A 20,371-nucleotide genomic window follows, 5' to 3' on the forward strand; every position below is an offset into this window, starting at 1 on the left:
GCCAAGGAGGTTCTCAAGTGCAGAAACATAAGAGCGAGTCGTAACAGACTGGGAAGAGGCTTTAGAAGGTTTTTTGTGCTGGTCTCTGAAAAACCTGCGGAAAGACAACAGCAGCCTGAGACCCAGCGCTCCTGGTTCCCATTGCTATGGAGGTGATGTGTGTAAGTGTCACCACCTTATACACATCACCCGTGGACTGGAGGAATGGAGAACACTGCAATGGGGGACAGGGCCAGAGCAGGGCATGTCCTGTGCTCATCTACCTGTGCCATGGCATGGGTAATCCTGCAAGGCACCAAACTGTTTATGTCTTACGGTATTTTAACACAACTGTTCTTAGAAGGGCTGGGTGTTGAAGCACAAAGCACTGTTACAAAGTATAACCTTCACCACGGCTGAGAAAACATTTACCCTGTTTTTGTTTGCTGATGAAAGACCATCCAGTGGTGTAAGGGAAAAAAGAAAATGAAAGAAGCAAACTGTGCTTCTTTTTAATTGCAGCCTGACTTTTGATCAGATGTGTATTTGGGGCTGGGGGGAGGGGAAGGAAAGAAAAAGAACCGAGACAGAAATGTGGCTTTGTGTGCTTTCTGCACTGCATTATTATTCAGTAAGCCCTCAACCACAAAAGCTCCTCCGGGAAGGTTCATTATCGCATTAAGCACCAGGTAGGGAGGGGATGCGTGGCTGGCAGCAGCAGATGATATTTCACTTTGTTTGGGTTTGTCCCCCTCCCTTCTGGGGGCTGTAGAAGGAAACAGTTCAAGGTGCAGTTGCACGGTGGAAAAAAACAACAACACAAAACAACCCCAAAGCAAACCAACAAGGCAGCAAGAGGCGAGCGAGCACAGTGCAAGGCACCGGAGGCACATGACAGCTCCAGGGGGCTCCTGCTCAGCATCCGCAGCACCTTTGTCTGCCCAATGCGAGCGGCAGGATGTGGATGTGTTTGCTTCCCAAATGGCTGATTTGTGATGGCTCAGTTTGGGGGTGCCCCATTGAACCAATGGGGAGAAAAAGAGACGGGATTTCGTGGAAAAAAAGGCATGAGATGGGTTTCAGGTGAATGGCAGGGGCTGCTTGCTGACGATATCCTGGCAATCAGGGTTGGCTGTTTTTAAAACTCCAAAACACACGCACATACACACACTATATATATACATAGGCCATATTCTCCTGGAGATAATACATTGTTCCATTCCCTTGCCCCCACCAGTAGTGCATAAGATATTAAAACACGTTTATTCTGCTTAGTTGACCTGGTTTTAGAAGCTAAAATGCCTGTGGTGGAATGCCTGCATGGATTGTGCTTTTGGGTTTAAAAACCCCATTCTTCATGCGAGGGAATTCCATGGCTTCAGTGTGACTGCCTCCCCAGTTTGTGCCTTTAAAAAAAAATGCGAAGATACATCACTTGTGCGTTACATTTTATTGATGTTACTGTAAAAATACATATTTGCTTGCATTCCTAATTGGGGAAGCACAGATGGCAGTGGCTTCTGTTGGAGCGATATGCTCTTTAAAATATCTGCTAACATTACAACAGCGTATAGTCATTAAAATGACTGTCTGCGTGCCCGTATGCGACAGGAGTTTCGTGCTGGGGAAAACAAGTTTCTCTCTGTTTTAGGAAGGGAGGCCTGGGTTAACCCATGCGTGTGCTCATGCCTGGCATACAGGGATTAGCCCAGCAGGTTTGGGATCACCTCTCAGAGCAAAAGAAAAGGATGAGCAAGGCAGCATGGGCTGCAGGTAGCTCCTCTTCTTCAGAAGAGCCCTTTGGTTCCCTCTTCCCATCCAAACCAAGCTGTCACAAGCAACCGCAGAGCAAGTGAGCAGCACTTTGCAGAGCGCCTGCAATGTGTTGGCAGCAAGCAGCCAGAGCACGCCAGGAGTGGGGGGTGCTCTCAGCAAACTCATTTCACAAGCAGTTTTGCTCAGGAAGCCACTGCAGGAGGGTATCTTGTACTCTGTGACACCTTCCTGTCCCAGAGAACTTGCTTTTAAACCAGGGGGCTTTTTGGCTGATGCCAGCAATTCTCTCCTGCCCCCTCTTCTCTCCTTGGTCAGAGTGGCAAAGGTGCCACATGATGGTATACAATTAAATGGCTCTGCCATAACTGGACTGGGAGCACCATGGATATAAAATGCATCTGATAGTTTAACACAGAGTGGGATTTGCTAGCTATGTGGTTCCCCCCCTCTTCTATTTGGGAGTTGAACTTAGTGGAGAGGGAGAAAGGTTTGGAGGACTTGGAGGGCACAAAGGAAAGGCATTTTTTAGCCATAGGGCAGGGTTTCCCTGATGGCAGCACAGCTAGATGCTCGCTCCTGGAGAGGGAAGCGTTTCTGGTGGGTGTTTTGCAAGGCTGGTGGGGAGGCTTCATTCAGGTGGGTGCCCAATGCCTGAGCCTAGCAGCGCACATCGCCCCGCAGGGCTTATCCGTCTTTGAAGTCAATAGAAAAATTATCCTCTCCTTTGATGCACTTTGCATTGGGCCTTTCAAGTCACGTGAAAGACACCCGTGTTATTAAACCACCGGCAGCAGAAACACTCTGTCGGTTACATCGGCTTTTATTTTTTAATGGCAGTGGTAGGTTTAGCCTTGGGCACTATCTGAGGCTCATAAATAACGTATGTCAAGTGTAACACACCTACTGAAGAGCCACAGAAGACAGAGGACTTGGCTGTTTATCTCCCTGCATTTTTCAGTAACGAGCCACTCGTACCTTAGGAGGGGTGGATGTCCTCTAGCATTCATTAATAAAGCATCCCCAAACAGCCAGCCTCCTCCTTGATCGTGCAGGGCTAATGCGATAAATATCTTCTTTCCACGCTCTCCTGACAACTGAAAGACAGGAATGCAGTCTAACTTAAAACAGCGGTCATGCAAGAATATTACAGATTTCACAGCACGGCAAAGCCAGGGTTTCCCATTTGGGAAGAGCGGGGCATTTAGTGGGGAGCAGGTCTGTAGCAGAGTGTGCTCGCTGTAGGATGACTGGGGATGTCAGCCTGAAATCCTGCTCCAAAGAGGGTTTGTTTTGAAGCTCTTTAACCCCTTAAAAGGAAAGGAAAAGAAAACGAAGTCAGTCATGAAAGAGAATTTAGTAGCTGTATCTCATCCATAAATATTTGCTTCTGCTCCCAGGTGGCTGATTCCTCTGGTTTGTCTCTTAAGTGAGGAATACCCACGGGACACTCCATTTAAAACCATCCTGCTTCCAAAGCTTGTTAATCACTCGATGCTGGTAGCAGGGAGAAGGGCCGGGAAGGACATGACCACATCCCCACAGCTGTGAGCACGCTGCTGTGCTGCCCCAGCAGATGGCTTTGGATTTGCAGAGGAATATTGCTACCCATGGTGATCCTTACTTCTTAGGAGCCGACGCATTTCTAATGGTCTCCTTCTGTTACAACTTGTTTCCATTTCCCCTCGATTCACTTTTGTCCTTCCTTGCTGGACCAGTGACCCCAGAAGTCACTTCCAACCCAGCCACCTCTGGTTTCTGAAACTGCTGTGTCCATAGAATGGAGAGCTGGGGAGTTCAACCTATGTTTTTTTCCCTACAAACTGCACTGAGATTAAGGTAGCCAAGTGGCTGACGTTTTTCAGCAGCAGCCCTAGAAAAAAGTGTTGAAGTCATTGCTGAAGATTTGGGGTTTTGCTTAGCTAACCACAAATGCAACTGGAACCAGCCTGGTAGGATACAGTTGCAGCAGAAGCAGGCAGGTGTTAAATAGCACACCCGGGGCTTCAGCATCCTCCAGCTCGGCAGCTTTGAGGTGGTTTCTGACTAATAGGCCCTAACTTCTTGTTCAGCTTTGAGGAGCCTGGGCTGACGCTCGCTGAGCCCCCCTGCCCCCAGAGCTGGAAGCCACAAGAATTCAAAGCCTGGGAGGCTCAGACTGTCCCACAAAACCATGTCTCAAACAGGTCTGCTCCAAGCGGCAGTCCTGAAAGCAGCTTTCCACTCTCTTGCATGTGGGCAGAAGCGCCCAAGTCCTAATAATACTGTTTGTGTAAAAAAGCCTCTTGAATGTTCAGTGCTTTCCATGCAAACTACTGAACGGGAATTTGATGTACAAAGTGTGCCACAGGTAGCTGCTCCTTACAGGGCACGAGATGGCTGCTTACAAAGTAGCCCAAGGAGACGAGTTGGTGAACACTCCAGATCTCTTCTACAAAATGAATGGGACAGTCGGGGAGCTCCTGGCCCTGCCAAACCCCACTTCTGCTGGTAAAGGGGGGCAGAAACAAAACCAACTTGGAGCAGTGGAGTGGGGCGGGTGGAGAGAAGAGGGGACCCAGCTGGGTCCCTGCATCCCCCAGCACACCTGGAGGTTACAGCTGGGCAGCGGGGCTGCAGCTTGCCCCGCTGTCATAGGGACATACAGAGCAGATTTCTAGGGGGAAAGGAGAAGGAACAGAAGGAAACACAAGAAATACATGGGGGAGACAGCTCCTCCCTGCAGACCGCGGGGAATTCTCCCTCGGACCTGCCGTCTCTTCTTTTCTCTGCATCCCTCTGCAGCTCTTACATGCCGTGGGTGGGGAAGAGGCGAGTATTTTGCAGGGGCTGTCAGCACAGCGTTTCAGCTTTGGTGTGTTTTATTTTTCTTTTACAGAGAACTCAAAACCAAGAACAGGGTTGTATCGAAATGTGCCTTCACACACACCTGGTAGGAGGGAGGAGGAGGGGCTTTTTTTTACCTGTAAAACTGAAAGGAATTAAAGCATCTCTGCACAGCCTAAAAACCTTCTTACTCCTGCATTTGCTCAGAAGGACAGATGAGCAAAGTATAATTTTAAAGCCTCCATTCTGTGCCTTTGAAACAAACACTCTCTTCCTTCTGATAAATGATTAAAGTACCAGCAATTTATATTTTAAAGGAAAAGATCACAGGAATTGCAGAGCTCTGCTCCCATAGTCGGATATAAGTCGGTCCTTGCTGAGGCTGTGCTGCTGTACTTCAATAACTGCCCACTTCCCACCATGGCAGCACAGGAAGCAAAAGGGAATTGCCCTGCAATGATGCACGCAGTGGCAATGAAATTGTAGCTTTGGTTTTCTCCATGTCCAGCATCATGACATATAGTGACTCTGGGGCCAGTTACAGCGACTTTGGTTTCTCTGTTTCTCTTACGGACAAACTTGTAGGTGTAAGATTTTATTCTTCCTCTGCCACCACAGATAATGAAGTCTTACCAACTCCCTTTTATTATAGTAAACTAAAACTGTATCCTGTAATACGATCGTAAACATTTAATGCAACTCAATGTTGTACATAGAAAAATAGCAAGACAGGAGTTTAAGGGTGGACAAATGGGTTGGAGAACAAAAGGAAATCAAAGCAGCCCAGGCTTTGCCTGCCCAGAGCCTCAACAAACTATGCCCCATGCTGCACGACAGGGTGCTGTGCTGTGCTGTGAGCCAGGTGGGGTGATTCAAGGCTGGGAGTACCTCTGCTGGAGGCAACAGTGCCAGGACTTGTCTTTTACAAGGCTGGCCAGGAGCTGCTGGCAGGGCCTGGGGCACTGTGATATTCTTCCTACATGCACATGAGCCTGGCAGGCTCCAAAACCAGAGGGGGCCGCAGCCCTGCACCATCCATCCCTTTGCCCTGCTCTCCCTGCCTGCACATCACTGCAGCACTCTTGCCCAAGGCCCCAAAGCGCTTGTGGGGTTTTAAATGTGCATCCAAAGGGTTGTGCTGAAAGGCAGCCCCCATCTCTGTTGTGTTTTCTACAGTTTTGACGCTATCTGGTTCATTCTGTGGGGACTTTAATGTATCATCTCATCGCTTACTTTAAAAGAAAGGGATGTTAATTACATGAGAAGCAGAACTACTGCCTAACTGACATTCACTGCTGCATTTCAAAGAGCAGATGTATATTATTATGGCACGGCAGTTACATTAAGCCTGTACAATAACAATAGGAAAAACTGATAATAAACATCAAAATTGCCTGCCTTTCACCACAGAAGAAGAAAGTTCAAGTGCAGTGGAAAGTTTTGACTTGTTTTGTAAATCACCCCTCTCTTTCCTGCTCTAGAAACCTTCTGATGGGGGAAGTGTTCTGACGGGAGGAGGCAGCAGGCAGCCCGCATGACCCTGACTCTGTTCTGTGAGAGCCTCTTGCTTTATAGGGATGTGCTTGTTAGCTGCAGTCCCCAGCCACTACTACGAAGCATCCTAACAATTTACTCTGCTGGGCCAGAACTGGCATCCTAACACAAACAGGCACATGCAGAGGTAGCAGATGATCGATCGTTTTGGTTTTCTTTTTGGGCAAACCCCAAACTGGCTGGAAGCCCTGTAGGTTTCTGCTGTCTTCTGTGTCAGGTTGGGGATCGCTGTTGTTCAGCAATGTGAGCCCCGGTTTATGTGGAGGGCACAAAAAGGTTTGGAATGCCCTCCAATGTATGACACTGCCCCAGGTCTCATTTGTTTAAAACGGTAGCAAGAAATCATGGAATACTGAGTGCTTTGAACTCTGAATGAGGAACTTGACCAGAATAAGGCAAACAAAGTTATCCCTTAGTTGTTCTGCATCTGTTTTCCTTTTGCAGAGCCTTTGCTGGGTACTTCTTTCTGTCTGCTTTGCAGTCTGTTGCCTTGCCTGCAGCTGTGGGCTAACAGCAAGAACGGTGACTAAAACTAGCCCATCTTTCTCCATCATTTTTTTTTTTTTTTTTTGTTCTTTTTCAACAGAAAACTTTCAGTTTAGCAAAAGGAAAATACGGACAGTGGAATCATTTCCACTCCATCACACCCCATCAATCTGCGGCTTTTTCTGCCCACTAAGGTAAATTGTAAAGGACGAGTCTTCAGGCACCATAAACTCATATGGTTAGTTTTGTTTTCCGCTTTTCCCTTATTCTGCACTAATTAAATCAATAAATGTTTAGTAGTTTTTACTAAGTTCTGCCCTCTCCCTGTGGTTTTGGCCTTAGAATTATACACAGTGTAGGCTGCGGCCCAAAATGAATGGCCTGGCATTGAGAGCAATGTAATGCAGATTTCATTCTGTCCACACAGCTTTCATGTAGCTGCACTGTAGGTGAGCTTTTCCCCCCTTCTTTGCTTTAGAGAAAATGGGGAACATTGTAGTGAAAAGGGAAGCTTCAAAAATAACGTGTGATCTGGAAGCGTGAGAGCATAAATTATCGGAGCCAACTTTCAACATCTACATTTGCAAGCGTTACAATCAGACACGTTTCAGAAAGTAAAACGTAGTAGTTTTAAGATAAATGGCTCCCCAGAGGAAAGCGATAAATAGTACAGCCACACACTCACCGTGCCTCGGCTGCGTATCTCCATTATTTATGACAAGGTAGAAAGCAAGCTACAATTCCACAAAGCCCTTTGATCAGTGCATTTTTGAAAGAACTTGGCAAATAAATTAAAAACCAAACCAAAGCAAAACAAGACAAGAAAACCCAAAGCACAGGAAGGTAACTGAAAGACTGGAAATCGCCTATGGATTTTAAATATGCATGAAGGGCAGAAAAATTGGGATGAGAGCGCAGTTTCCCTTGAAATCTCTCCTTGATATGAATGATACAGCAAAAATGATTAAACCACTGGGTGTGAGTTCTATTTCTGTACCTTATGCTGCCTTTCCTGACTCTGACATCCATTGCTTCTTGCATCTATGGGCTGTAACATCTTTGAGCCTTATTTTTCCTCTTAGGGTCATGGGAGGCTTAAAGTAAATACTAGGCACTGTTAGTACTAGTGCAGATGTGAAGGAATTCATGTTGGAAAATATGTTTCTGGAGCTCATCTAACCCAACCTTCCAGACAGAGCTAACTGCAGATGGAGAGCTTGGCTTAAGCATTGCATTTGACTGGGAACCAAAGCTGCAAATTGGAAGGAAAAGGTCTGCATCTTGTACAGTGCTGAAAGGAAGGCAATGCCCAGGAAGAAAATAGCTGTGCTTCTACCTTATCAAAGGGAAAACCAAGCAGTTGTCTCTTGACAGAAACAGAGCTGGTGAAACCATGGAAATACTGGTTGCGACTCTATAAACAAGCTTGCATTGGAAGTGCTGTTCAAACTGTCCCTTGGGATTTCCTCCCAGAATACACACCGCTTATAAGAAGTGTCTGGATTGCAAGTCTAGACTGGGTGTCTGGATTTCTGTGCATACACACTGAGGAATCTTGTTGAAGGCATGGGCAATCAGAAAGCTGGTAGCCCTTGATGCTTTCCAGTGTTCTCGTTTCACACAGAACCCTCACCCAACTGTCTACATATATAGACTACATATATAAACATATGGTAAAGTACGGAGTACATGATTAGTCTTTACCCAGGAGCACTGTAACTTTACTGTAACACTTCCATCAGTGTGATCTCAGGAAAATAAATGCACTGCTGACCTTGAAGGTTCTCTATGTGTTTTTTTCCCACTCTGATGGCTTTTTCAAAATCCAAACCTGCAAAGGTGCTGGTGTAAATTTGCAAAGGGTTCCAGATTCAGAACTGTCCTCAAGTCTTTTGTTGCTGTATAGGATAAGATGATTGTTTCTGTTGCTGCAGATACATTGCTCAGTATTAGTATAAGAAAGTGGAGGGAAGTGTTGTAACATACCAACCTGACAGCTCATGGTTCAGTGAAGAACTCTCAACAGCATTCACTGGAGTAGATAGGATGATTATTTAAAAAAAGTTAATTAAGACCAAGACATCAGGACAAGATGCTTAGACAGCAAGGTGTCCCCTCAGTCCCACCACCTCTGTGTAGTGGTGACATCTGGGGACAAATGAGCCCCACATGCTGCAGTCCTCATCCTCTGTCCCTGAGACTGCATGCTTAAGCTGGGGAGAAACTGTAATCTAGGCAAGCCTGGAATGCAAAGTGAGATTCAGTAAAGGATAACTCTGCTGAAGGCTTCAGATACATCTGTGCTTGGATATGGCTTTCCCTCCAGCTCCTTCCCTGCTGCTCCCAAATGCACTGGCAGACAAGGGTATCTCACAGGGTATCTTGTGCTCACAGATACTGCTGTACAGCCATCACCTGAGTAGTTATAGCTTGTTAACCAAGACCCACAGCCTGTCCCTTGCTGGCTCGCCATGGCAGACTGATACTTCAGAACTGAGTCTTGCTAATGGCAGGGCCAATTCAAAGCAGTTGGACTTAGAAAGTCAAGGGTGGCGGGGGGAGTGTTTTCCCTTAGAATATTTATACTGGGCATGTGACAATGAATGGCTCCAACAACTTGGGTTGATTCCCTCAAAGATCATTCGTATCCACAGCTCAGGATGCAGCCTGTTCTGAAGTCAGGCCATGGCTGAGAACAAGCTTTTGAGGCTGACGTGGGTGTAAATAACATTACAGTAAATATGGAGTAACACCATGGCCTCTGTTCACACTACAGAAGCTGCTGTTGCATGTTGGCTTCAAACTTTTAATTAACCAGCTATTAAGCATCACTGAATAATCTTGTAACTTCATCAAGTTCTTCTAAAGCAATGCAAGGTGATGCTTCACTCATCTGGAGAAACTAAAATTGAAAATGTGAGATGGAGTCAGAGTGCTGGACTCTGTTGGCAGGCTCCAAAAATTATTATTTGAAATAAGAGCATAGCTCACCTATCCTTGAAAGCCCTCATGAGAAGATCTAAGTGGGTGAGCATTAGGAAAGGTGAGCACAGCTTACCCCAGCTCCTTCCTCCCTGCAGGCTGAGCCAGCTCAGTGGGACAGGCAGGGAGAAAAGTGCATGGGCTGAAGTTGCTTAGCATTGAAAAAAGAATCCTTCCCTGTTTAACAGCTGAAGCTGCTCTATACTGCCTGGAAGCTGCGATAAGAAACAGAACAGTGCTTTCGAGATACCATGCCTTAAATTTTGAATAATGTACTACCATGATGTTTAAAATAGCTAAAGTGCAAAGTGATCGTGCAGGCATAAAAGGGCGCACTGGTTACATGAAGTATAATAACGTACTGTTCAGCAAAGCGACATGTTCCATGTAGAAGATAATGTACTGCATGAAATCAGTAACATGCAGCAGAGTGGAGAAGAGTTTAAAAGAGCAGATGAGAGCAAGAAATAATAGCAGAGGGTAGCGCATGATGATATATTACATGTGGAGGAAATAAAAGAATTAGATTGAATCTCTGGGAAGACTGAAGTTCTCCACGAGGAGAGAAATACAATCTAAAACAAAGATATTCAGTAGGAAGGAGCTACTTACTAGGCAATCATGTTAAAAGTGCCTAAGTGTGTAGCAAATCAGACAGAAGCATTCAATGCAATTGAAAAATAGAAGTATAAATGGCAATGTGATTTGGGCTGTGCTGTGACAAGGAGGAAGAAAGGGACACGTCTTCACACAGTGCAGAGCCCCTGCTTGGTTGGAAACATTATCTTTGGGAGCCTTGCTAACAGAGCTGTAGTGATCAGAGGTGACAGTGAAGAGGAATGAGAACTGCACAGAGAAAACTGGGACGCAGAGGAGTGAGACCTACATGGGAAGAGAATTAAGTCAGTCTCCATCTGAGTGGCAGAAAGCACGCGGATGGCTGATGGCAAACAACTCATGCAGGGAAGTGCGGCAGACCATAAACACAGCAAGGCTGAGACTGACCCTGTGAAACCTCATCCTGAATTTCAGGGATAAAAACGGTCAGTAAAGCCGGTCCACCCAGAAAGGCATTGGTTCGACCAGTCCTTCATGATACACCAAAGGAATGTAGGGGACCCCATGCATTGTGCTGTGCATCATCCCACTTTGCAGCAGAAGGCCTTGGGGACTACTGCTGGCTATGCTCATGTTGTCTGTTGTAAGGAAGAAGGACCGAGATGCACCAGAAGGTTCCTTAATCTTTTCTGTCTTTGGCTCTGCCCTGAGGCAAGGCTCGCTCACAAGCTCACCGTGTCTCAAGTACTGGGGGTGGCCAGTGGGTGTCAGTTTTGCTCTATGCAAGAGCTGATGGAGCTTCCCTTGTCTAAGGGAAGAAACTACTTCTTGAAGGAGGCAGTGGAAAAAATCAGCAAAAACATTTCTATGCTGAGGAGGTCAGCCCCACGGTTTGGTACTTTGGTTTTTGTTCTTTTTAGCATGTCTCAATCCATTTTGAACAGTCACAAATGTTACATTGTAGGTAAGTCTCGATTGTTCCTCTTTAGGTACCTCCAACTTAAGGTTGATGACAACTGAGGATTTTTCACCGGAGATCTTACATCAAGACAAGCCACCATCTGTGGTCAGAACGCTTTATTTCAATAGGGCATACGTGCAAACATGCAAAAACCTTGCAAGAACCTGCAGCAATAACCTTACCAGGGAGTCATCATTTTGTTGTCAGCCAACGAAGGCAGCTCAGTACAGTGTGGAAATCAATTTGTGATCAAGTCGGATGCTTTGGATACAACGTCCATGGAAAAACATTTTCATATTTTAAGGGTCATTTTCAATGCTATTTTTAACCAAACTTTGGAGCTGAGCACAAAATTATACCCCTTTTGAATTAAAAACGAAGCCAGCAAACCCAGAACAGCAGCAAGCTCCTACCAGAGGCATTCAGCTTCTTCACAAAGTAAGTTGAGACCCAGTACTTCCGTATGGCCTCACTATAAACTGTGCATGTTCTGCATCAGGACAGTTCTGTTCTGGGCAGCACACCTCAGCTGTGTGGCTCAAGCTATTCAGAGAACAATTTTTAAAACAAAAATGATGATCTTAATATCTTCAAGGTTTTATTTATTTACTCGTGTCCTGATTATAGCCGTATAAACCGAGTCTTTATTTTTCACTGTAAGGCTGTTTCTTTCCAGCTGAAGTCAGTAGGAAAACTTCTATTGATATTTGTGCTATAAGCTCAGGCCTACCACATCTTTAGCCATCATTGCACCACCCAAAATCTTAATCAGAAGAATCCCCAGCGTTGTTAATAAAAAGAAAGCAACATTTGTTCTTCCAGATCTCAGAAAGAATTACAATGCATTAGCAGAAGCCAGGAGGAAAAGACCATATTTGTCATAGAGGGACCTAATGATGTCTTCATTGATTTGAACACCCTAAGGAGAAGCAGAAAATGCAAACACCGCCCGCTTAAAAACAAGCAGCCAGGGAAAAAGATGCATTTTCAAACCATGAGAATGAAATTATGTTTTCCTTGCTTGCACAGTTATGTGTGGGTAATGTCAAGGTGTAGAGAAATGTTGTTTCTTTACTGGAGTAAAATAAGAACACATAAAAGTGAGAAATTAAGGAATCCTTACCACCAAGCAAAACAAGCTGAGAAAAGCTGTATCGGTTCTGCTGCTGGAGGGAGGCAGCAGATTGTTACAATAAAAACGAATACACAGCTCTTAAAGGCTGTGGTCAAACACTGTTTAATGTAACACTGGCAGCAGAGTAAAAAGATGCTAATGTTTGATTTTAATTATCTAAATTGTTGTCTGTGGTTAATCAAAGTTAACCTGAATCCACTTCAAAAGTGATTATCTGGCCAGTTAATTTAAGGCCACCGTATCTTCACCAACACCAGGACGCTTGTATGACGACCCTTATGGCCACAAAGGAGGCACACAAAAGCCTTGTTTTTAAAACATTCTCAACTATCCACTTGCACAGCCTCCATCAGAGCCATAGCCAAGTCCCTGCCCTTTCCCTGAGGCATTCCTGATTTTTAGCAGAGTTGACAGAGGAGACAAAACATGATCATTTTCATTTTCGAGGTGAACTTGAAGTACAAAGGAGGATAATCACCCATTTTAAGTGCAGTTTAGCCCAGCTGATTTCTTCAGCCTCCTTCTGTAGTCACTGGGGGAGGAAACACCCTTCTGTGGAATTGAATTTTGGTGGCTGGAGTTGCAACCTGGATGGACCAATCTTTTTCCATAGACTCTAGAAGCAGCCTGGAAATACAAGGCCAAACAAGGTGCCTATTGCTGAGTTGTAAATGGACAGGGAGATGAACACCCTTCTCCAGAACTGAACACAGTGATCAAGGCTTATAGTCAATCTCCATGCTGTGCTTCACCTCTGAGATGAGACAGTGTAAAGCTTTGGCTCAACTGTGCCTCTTAAGGAGGTGGAGAGCTGGGCGTTTCTGTTTTTTCAGACAATTTTATGCTCTGGCTTCATTACTCATGAGACTCTGACAACATACTGTTTCTGCGGTGACCAGCAGACTGGTTTGGATGGCAGTTCTTCACCCCCTGTGCTCACTGCAGACGTGGTTGTTCACATCGAGGTGCTTGCACTGCTTCAGTGCATTGTGCTGAGCAGCGCTGATCAAACGTGAATGGGACAGAGGGGATTGACCCCTGCCCTGCTCCCCGGCATCAGACCACAGCACAGCCACACGCTTTCAGGAGTTGGTGTCAGTCTGAAAGATACGCCATGACCTCTCCTGGGCTTTCTAACAGCACCAGCATGATGCTGGAAAAGCAGTGAAGGGGAAGGGCCAAGAACTAGTGATAGCAAAGTACATCCCAGTAAATTTGTGCTGACTTTCTGGGACGATGCTCTGGCTGATGAGGCCTGTGCCCTGCTGGCTGGGCGTTTTCCTGGGGCTCCTGGACTCCAAGGGGCCACTGGTGCATGCTGCCCTCTGAGAGGTAGGTTGGAATCAAGATCATGTTCTTATCCCTTGAACCTTAGCCAGGTTTTAGAGATGATCTCCTAACAAGTTCAGATATGTAAGCATTGGGTGGCTTTCACACAGAATGAGAACTACGAATGTAGCCATGCTATACTTGAAGGGAGCAAGGGAGCAGGAGGGGTAACAGCTGTTTATGAGTGTGGACAATGATAGAACAAGGGGGAATGGTTTTAAACTGAGACAGGGGAGGTTCAGATTGGATCTTAGGAGGAAGTTTTCCACCCAGAGGGTGGTGATGCACTGGAACATGTTGCCCAAGGAGACTGTGGATGCCCCATCCCTGCAGGCATTCAAGGCCAGGCTGGATGTGGCTCTGGGCAGCCTGTTCTGGTGGGTGGCGACCCTGCACACAGCAGGGGGTTGGAACTGGATGATCACTGTGGTCCTTTTCAACCCAGGCCATGCTACGATGATTCCATGATGATCACAACAGGCTGATCCTTACAAGTCCTGCTCCCATGCTGTCTGCAGCCTAATTTAGTAGCATCAAGGAAGATGTTAATAAATACCTTTCTATAGAAGCCCCTTCAGACCTTAACTGGAGGCATTTGACCTTTTGGGATCTGTGTTAATTCTGTCAAAGACAAACATAAAGAGAACTCCATTCCCACCAAACGTTTAAATGTTGCAAAGTCATTGGTCATTGGATGTTCCCTGATACTTTGCAGTGCTAAACTGAACCAACAACTGTAATTGTTACCAACTTTCAGCTTGAGCAACAACTGCCTAAATGCCTCCATCGTTCAGTAAAGTAAATTGTCCACCATACCTTTGAACTGTGTACTACTGTGCTGTTCCCCATTCAACACTGGACATATTCAGTCGTGCTGGTATTGAGATTTCAGGTTATAAGCAAAGTTTGACTCTTAATCTTGGTGAAGTACTAAGTGGGATGCTGGGTCATAAATAAAGCCTCATTGTGCTAGGAGCTGTGCAAAGAATAGAGATGAACCCAGCCTCAAACATCCACACTTGGTAGCTCGTGTCATAATTAAAAGTTGTTAGGACACTTCAGAATCTCCCTGCCTCATAAGTGATGCATCCATATACATTTATATCTCCATAATAAAATAGAAAACCTGTACACTTTTATTGTTGATAATAAACCATAAAATACGATACTATTTCCCAAGTAACTTGAATACAGCAATTGGGGTGCTTGTGGAGGGGGAAGAATCTTGATCTCTTGCACACTTATGGTTTATATACACCTCAAGTTGCTCACCTGATAGGAAGAAGCAGAATTTGTTGTGAAAATTGTCTCACATGGAGCACGCTGACTTCAGGTGGAGAGAATAGAGCAGGAGCTTGTGCCCTTCTAATAATCAATCCCGTGCATTCATGAATAAAGCTCTAACAGGAACGATAAGAGAAGAAAATACAGCAACCACGTGATGTGTTAGCAGAATGTCTTACAAAGTCCCCCACAAAGCATCCGCTGCTCTTGAAAAGCCTAACCAGCCCAAGTGAGAAACTATTCACAAATTTAGTATTCAGATTACATACTCCGTCTTTTCAACCGCTCTCTGTACAATGAATGCCTGTACAACTACAGTAACAGACACAGATCTACAGTTTCTGTGGCCTTTGAGCTATTATGAGCATTGTGCCTCTCCATAAATTACATCTGCATGTCCTGAAAATACCAACTGTTTTAATAGGAATTAATCTATAGGCTTTTATCTTGCTGAAATACAAGGGGTGCAGTATGTTGAGCCGCTTTTAAAATTAATAGGGTATGGCCTGAAAATATTCAAGGATGTTCATTATTTTCTTTATAGGTCTCTTTATTGGCGCATATAAGCATAAAACAGTGCCTTTTTTGTAGTAAAGAGGAGGAGATGGAATACTGAATAGATTAGTGCTTATATGGTTGTAGATGGCCCGACACAGTTAAGTAAAGAAAGGTCTACATTTGTCCTGTCCAAAGTATATTGGGATTCGATCCAATTTGTCATCAAAGTACCCCTTCTTGCTCAGAAAAGAGAGGGTTCAGTCTAAAGGCATGAAAGCTGACCCGGAGGTCCATTGCTCAGTGGTGTTCACAGCCGTCCGAGGCAGCACTGTGGTAGATATGCCTTTTTTCATTTCCTAAATCTAAATAAACCTCGAGCTTTGGCTGCGATAAGCTATTATGTTTGTGGATACCTAACACAAGTTTTTGGGGAGCTAACTGCTAGAATACTTTGACCTTACAAAAGCACACAAAATAATGACAACCAGATCATTTAGACCAGAATTTATATAATTTTTTGGCTGTTTTGAATAGTAACTTGTGTGAATGTGTACATGCACAAGTTAAATGCTTATATAGTTAAATACTCTGCTGAAAACAGGCTGAGCCCATCACTGACCTATTGGAGCATGTTAATGACGAGCAATAAGGCATTAATTTCTCCTTCCAGCCTCCATGTTAAATGGGGCAGCTCTGTTGCCTCCAGCAGAGCGAAGGAGAACTGAGGCCCATAGTATCCTGGGGACACAAGTCTCAGGACTGGGTGGCTGTCCCATGGGCAGCTGGGCTGTTGTGGCAGAGAGGGTGTGTTAGGTTTGCTTAGGTCCCATGGATGGAAACAGAGGGGAAAGGAGCTCCACAAATGGCTCTAAAAGATTTGCCCATACAGCTTCTATAGCGGGGCAGAAGTCTGAAGCAAAGCTGAGAACTGCTTTCAACTGAAGAAAAACCTCTCATCGCATTATTTGCTGCAATTTAACAACACAACTGAAACGTAGAGGAATAACAATTTGGTTGAAATCACACCATTTGACCAGGGTTGGACGTGAGCTCTGGAGTCCTGATCCCTAAACCAGCACCTGAGCCTCCAGATAGTACAATCTGGGGGCAGTTGTGTGGTTGATGGAAATCACTGGAACTCTCACTGCAGCCCGTGAGCTGTGGCAGAGCTGAATGTTGCAATGAAACCAGTGATTCACGCTATGCCCACGTTGCTGGAGCGAAGATGCTCTCATCTCTGCAGTCTTTGCACTTAACAAATTAATTTTTAAGGGTGAACCCTTTCAGGTTAGCGCCTGTCCCCTGCTTTTCCCTTGGTCACTCTTGCCTGTTTTCACAGCTTCATTTGGTTTTGAAAGCTTACGGAGCAGCGGGATTAAAACCAGAAATAATTACTGTAGAGGACGGGTCTGGCTCTTCCCATCAGCTTCCATGACTCAAGCCGGTTCCAACAGCTTTGGGAGAAAAGCTGTTAGTTATTAAATTATTACCTGTAAGGAGAGCCAGCTGGAAGCTTTCAGCTTTCAACATTTTGATGAAAAGCGCCATAAAAATCTCAACGACAAAACTTCCAGCATTTCAACGCCACCTTTTACATTTCCCCATGCTTTCCAACGCCTTGTAAGAGCTATCGAAAGCCGCCCAGACCTGCATCTTGGGAATGGTGACCCCACAGTGGGAGGAAAAAAGTGCAATAAACCATGAAGTGTTTGCTGTTCAGTGAATGCTTTTGGGAAGTCACTTTCCACCTGGTGGAGAACGTCCACAAGGAGAGTTATTCCAGCATTACGGTAACGGTGTAATTACACAGCTATAGCTATGCCAGCCTATTTGCTGAGGTAGGCAAGCCAAGTCTAGTTGCTGAAACGTAGGCGTGGGAAACAAGAAGTCTGCTTTCTAGGCTCAGCTCTGAACACCGCTCTTCATGGCCTCGGGCCAGTCCCCTAACCCTTCTGCCTCCTTCCTATGCAAAGTGAGGAGAGTTAAATTAACCCGCTTCTCAGATGTGGTGTCATGACTAATTGGCTAAAATTTGTAGCGCTGGTGAGGCAGTGATTAGCTTGGCTCAGGTACCTGCAAAGAGTGCGGGTATGAGCAGTGCAGGAGCTCCGCTCAGCACATCATGAAGCTCTCTGCTCCGATGTGGATACAGGACGGGCTCCATCAGCCCTTCTCCTGTTTGTGTGCCTACCTTTGTCAGCTCCATCACCTGTGGCAGCGCTTCCTCACGCAGTACCCAGCAGTGCCAGCATCTTTATGGGATAAAACGCCTCCTAAGAACGCCCAGCATCCCCACGGCACCGACCCGGGCACGGGCCGGTTAAAAAACAGAAGCGCTGAATCACGACCGACTCGGCCCTCGGAGCCGTGCGGGGCAGCGCGGTGCCGCCCGGTGCCGCCGTGCCCTCAGGGGGCGGTGCGCGCTCTCGTGTGCGTGTCCTCGTGAGGCGGCACTTGTCCTCTAATCGATTGCCGAGCGTGCTGAGCGGCCCCGCACAGCGGCCCCCTCCCCTGCGTGCCCCCCTCCCTCCCTCCATCACGGCTGAGGCGCGCGGGGCGGAGGCGCGCTCCCGCTCGGTGTGTGCGTGTGCGCGCGGAGAGGGGGGGGCGCGCCTGCGGGCGGGTGCGCGCTCGCCTCGGTGTATGTGTGCGCCTATGTGTGTGTGTGTGTGTGTGAGGGAGTGAGTGAGTGCGTGTGTGTGTGTGAGGGCGGATCGGTTTCTCGGGGTTTGACCAGCTGTCCCAGGCTAACCCTGCTCTCCGAAGATGGAGGAAGTGCCGGCAGGATTACCCTTAGCGACCGCGCCGCTGCCTCAGTTTCCATAGGCGGCCGCTGACGGGCGCGGGGCGGCGGCACTAATAAAAACACAAACAAAAGGGGCATGGAAGTGATCCACTGCCTGCGCGGCTGAGGTAAATGTGCGCCTGGCGGCCCCCTCCCCGTGCCGTCCCTCCCTCTCCCTTCGCCTTCCCCCGGGAGCACGGCGCTCAGCTCCCGGCCCGACTTGTTGCTGCTCCCCTCGGGGACAACGCGTGTGTTTCCCCCCATCTCCCACCCCGCCGTCCCCCCGCCCCGCTCTCCCCGCAGCTCTCGCTGTGCGCCCCGTTACTCGGCCCTGCCGCCGCTCCCTCGGCGCCCGCCGCCACCTGCGGCCTGAGGCGCGGCGGCCGTGCGACGGGGGGTGGGGGGGAACGGGAGAGGGGGAAGAGGGTCCTAAAAGAATTAATGGGAGCAGCGAGGCAGGACTTGGATCACTTTGACAGCTCGTGGTGGTGGGGGGCGGGCAGCTGCCCGGGGCCGGAGCAGCTCCGGGAAGTTGGCCTAGGCTATGCCCGCCCGGCGGTGCGCTGCCGCCCGAGCCCCCCCGCTCCGGTTGCCGTGTCGATTCGGAAGGAACCGGTGGATCAAGTTTTTCTCTCTCTCTCTCTCTCTCTCTGCTGGTTAATCGCATTGCTGTAGCACCGGCTGACCTCCCTCCCTCTCCCTCCCTCTCTCTCTCTCCCTCCCTCTCTCCCTTTTTGTTCTTCATCTTCCTTGAAAGTATGTGCCATTCCTGAGCTGCTCTCCCGGCGGCTCATCCCGCGCTGCCCGGCTCCGCATGCCCCACCTGTAAGTGCCGGGGCGGCCGCCTCGCCTCCACCTCCCCCTTTTCTCCCTTCTCCAACTTTCCCCACCTCGCCGTGTCTCCAGCTCCTTCTCCCCCCTCCTCTGCTGGAAGGCTGAGCCGCCGGGATTCCCCATCACAGCCTGAAAACGGGGAGCAAACTTTTCTTTCCTTCCCCCTTCTCTTCTTCCCGACTTTTAAGAAATAAAAAGGAAAAAGCAAAATACATAACCCCCCTCCTACCCCTAAACGGTGCTTTAATTTTGGTTACGGATGGTTCTGTGCCTTTTTTATTTTTTTATTATTATTTTTTTTTGTTTTCCTCCTCCCTTCCTCCCGTTTCTTTCCTTCACTCCATTGGCTGGGCTGCTCTTTCCCTGTTGCTTCTGATGCCTCTCTCCTTCCTCAGTGTGTGCCTGCCTACCTGGACTAGGGGGAACAGAAGGTAATTTGGGAGGGCTTGAGGAAGCAGCTTGCCCGTATTGGAAACTTTTTTAGACAATTCTACGTGGTTTCTTTTTATGTTATTGTTGTTGTTTTGAAAGTCATGTGGAAAAATCAGTCACTGGAGAGAGTTTGATAGCAGCCGGGCAGGTTGAAATTTAAGTGTTATGTGCTGAATGCCTTGGGAATTTGATCTGCTTTATACCAAAGAAGAACACAGAGAAAAGTATTTATTTATTGGGGGAAAGGCGGGAGGAAAGCGGGTTGAGGGAGGGGGAGGGAAGTGGTTTTGGAGACAAGAAGTGAAGCTGCCTGTTTTCCAGTAAGTAATGGAGAAATTCCAGGAGCCAGGGCTAAATATACTTGGCGATCAATACAGAAATGGCTCATTGTGAATAATTTAGCTGCCTGGTGCAGTGAGAGTTTTGAAACTAAAGGCAAAAAAGAGGCCGTGGAGGGAGAGAGGAAATAAAATTCTCCTCTGGTCATGTTGGTTTCTTAACTTTTCCAGTTAAAAGAACATAGTTAAGATTATTGATCCCTCTCTGTCTCCTTTCTTTTTTTTTTTTTTTTCTCCTCAATATATATCAAATGATAGCTAGGGGGTGTCATTCTATACAGTTACTTGGGTTTCTGGAAAGTAATAGCTTGTTCTGTGTCAGCAAAGTGCTTCCAGAAACTTTAAGATTGCTTCATGCCACAAAATGCATGGCCTGGGAGCATTGCGTGTGATGTTGGGCCCCGTGCTGGGGCACATCAGCGAGGTGAGGAGGAACAGGTGCGTGTACAGGTGTGTGTGTGTGTGCTGCTGTGGGGCTGTAAGGGGCACCAAGGGCTTTGTGTTGTTTAGGGCAGACCGGGATCTCCTGGAGTAGGTGAGGAAAGAGCAATTGTTAATAGTGCCAACCTCCTGCAAGTCTGTTCTGGCTGCGAGAGCTGATCATTCCTTAAGCGTTA

General features: G+C 47.0%; 1 protein-coding gene and 1 long non-coding RNA gene across 24 annotated transcripts in view; one reads left to right on the forward strand and one right to left on the reverse strand.

Moving 5' to 3' along the window:
* Window positions 1-1,414: 1,414 nt before the first annotated feature.
* LOC107316466 (uncharacterized) lies at window positions 1,415-17,797 on the reverse strand. Of its 2 annotated transcripts, none has more exons than XR_014948102.1 (3): window positions 17,557-17,797; window positions 14,856-14,983; window positions 1,415-2,849 (listed from the first exon to the last, which is right to left on the reverse strand). It is a non-coding gene; the product is annotated as an uncharacterized LOC107316466 (long non-coding RNA). The 2 variants fall into 2 exon arrangements; XR_001556370.3 differs by having other exon boundaries at window positions 1,415-3,062.
* A 323-nt stretch (window positions 17,798-18,120) lies between these two features.
* IKZF2 (IKAROS family zinc finger 2) overlaps window positions 18,121-20,371 on the forward strand; it is a 103,730-nt gene continuing 101,479 nt past the window's right edge. For 16 of the 22 annotated variants that reach the window (XM_015867965.3, XM_032445731.2, XM_032445734.2 and 13 more), the window contains exon 1: window positions 18,121-18,278. The gene's annotated coding sequence lies outside the window, so the exon portion shown is untranslated. Of the gene's footprint in view, window positions 18,279-18,808; window positions 19,416-20,371 lie in introns of those variants that run through there. The other 6 variants (XM_032445735.2, XM_085552775.1, XM_032445732.2 and 3 more) reach the window with 4 other exon arrangements.

The sequence above is a fragment of the Coturnix japonica genome, chromosome 7 (assembly GCF_054131305.1).
Source record: "Coturnix japonica strain WE chromosome 7, WE-NBRP24, whole genome shotgun sequence".
NCBI lineage: Eukaryota > Metazoa > Chordata > Aves > Galliformes > Phasianidae > Coturnix > Coturnix japonica.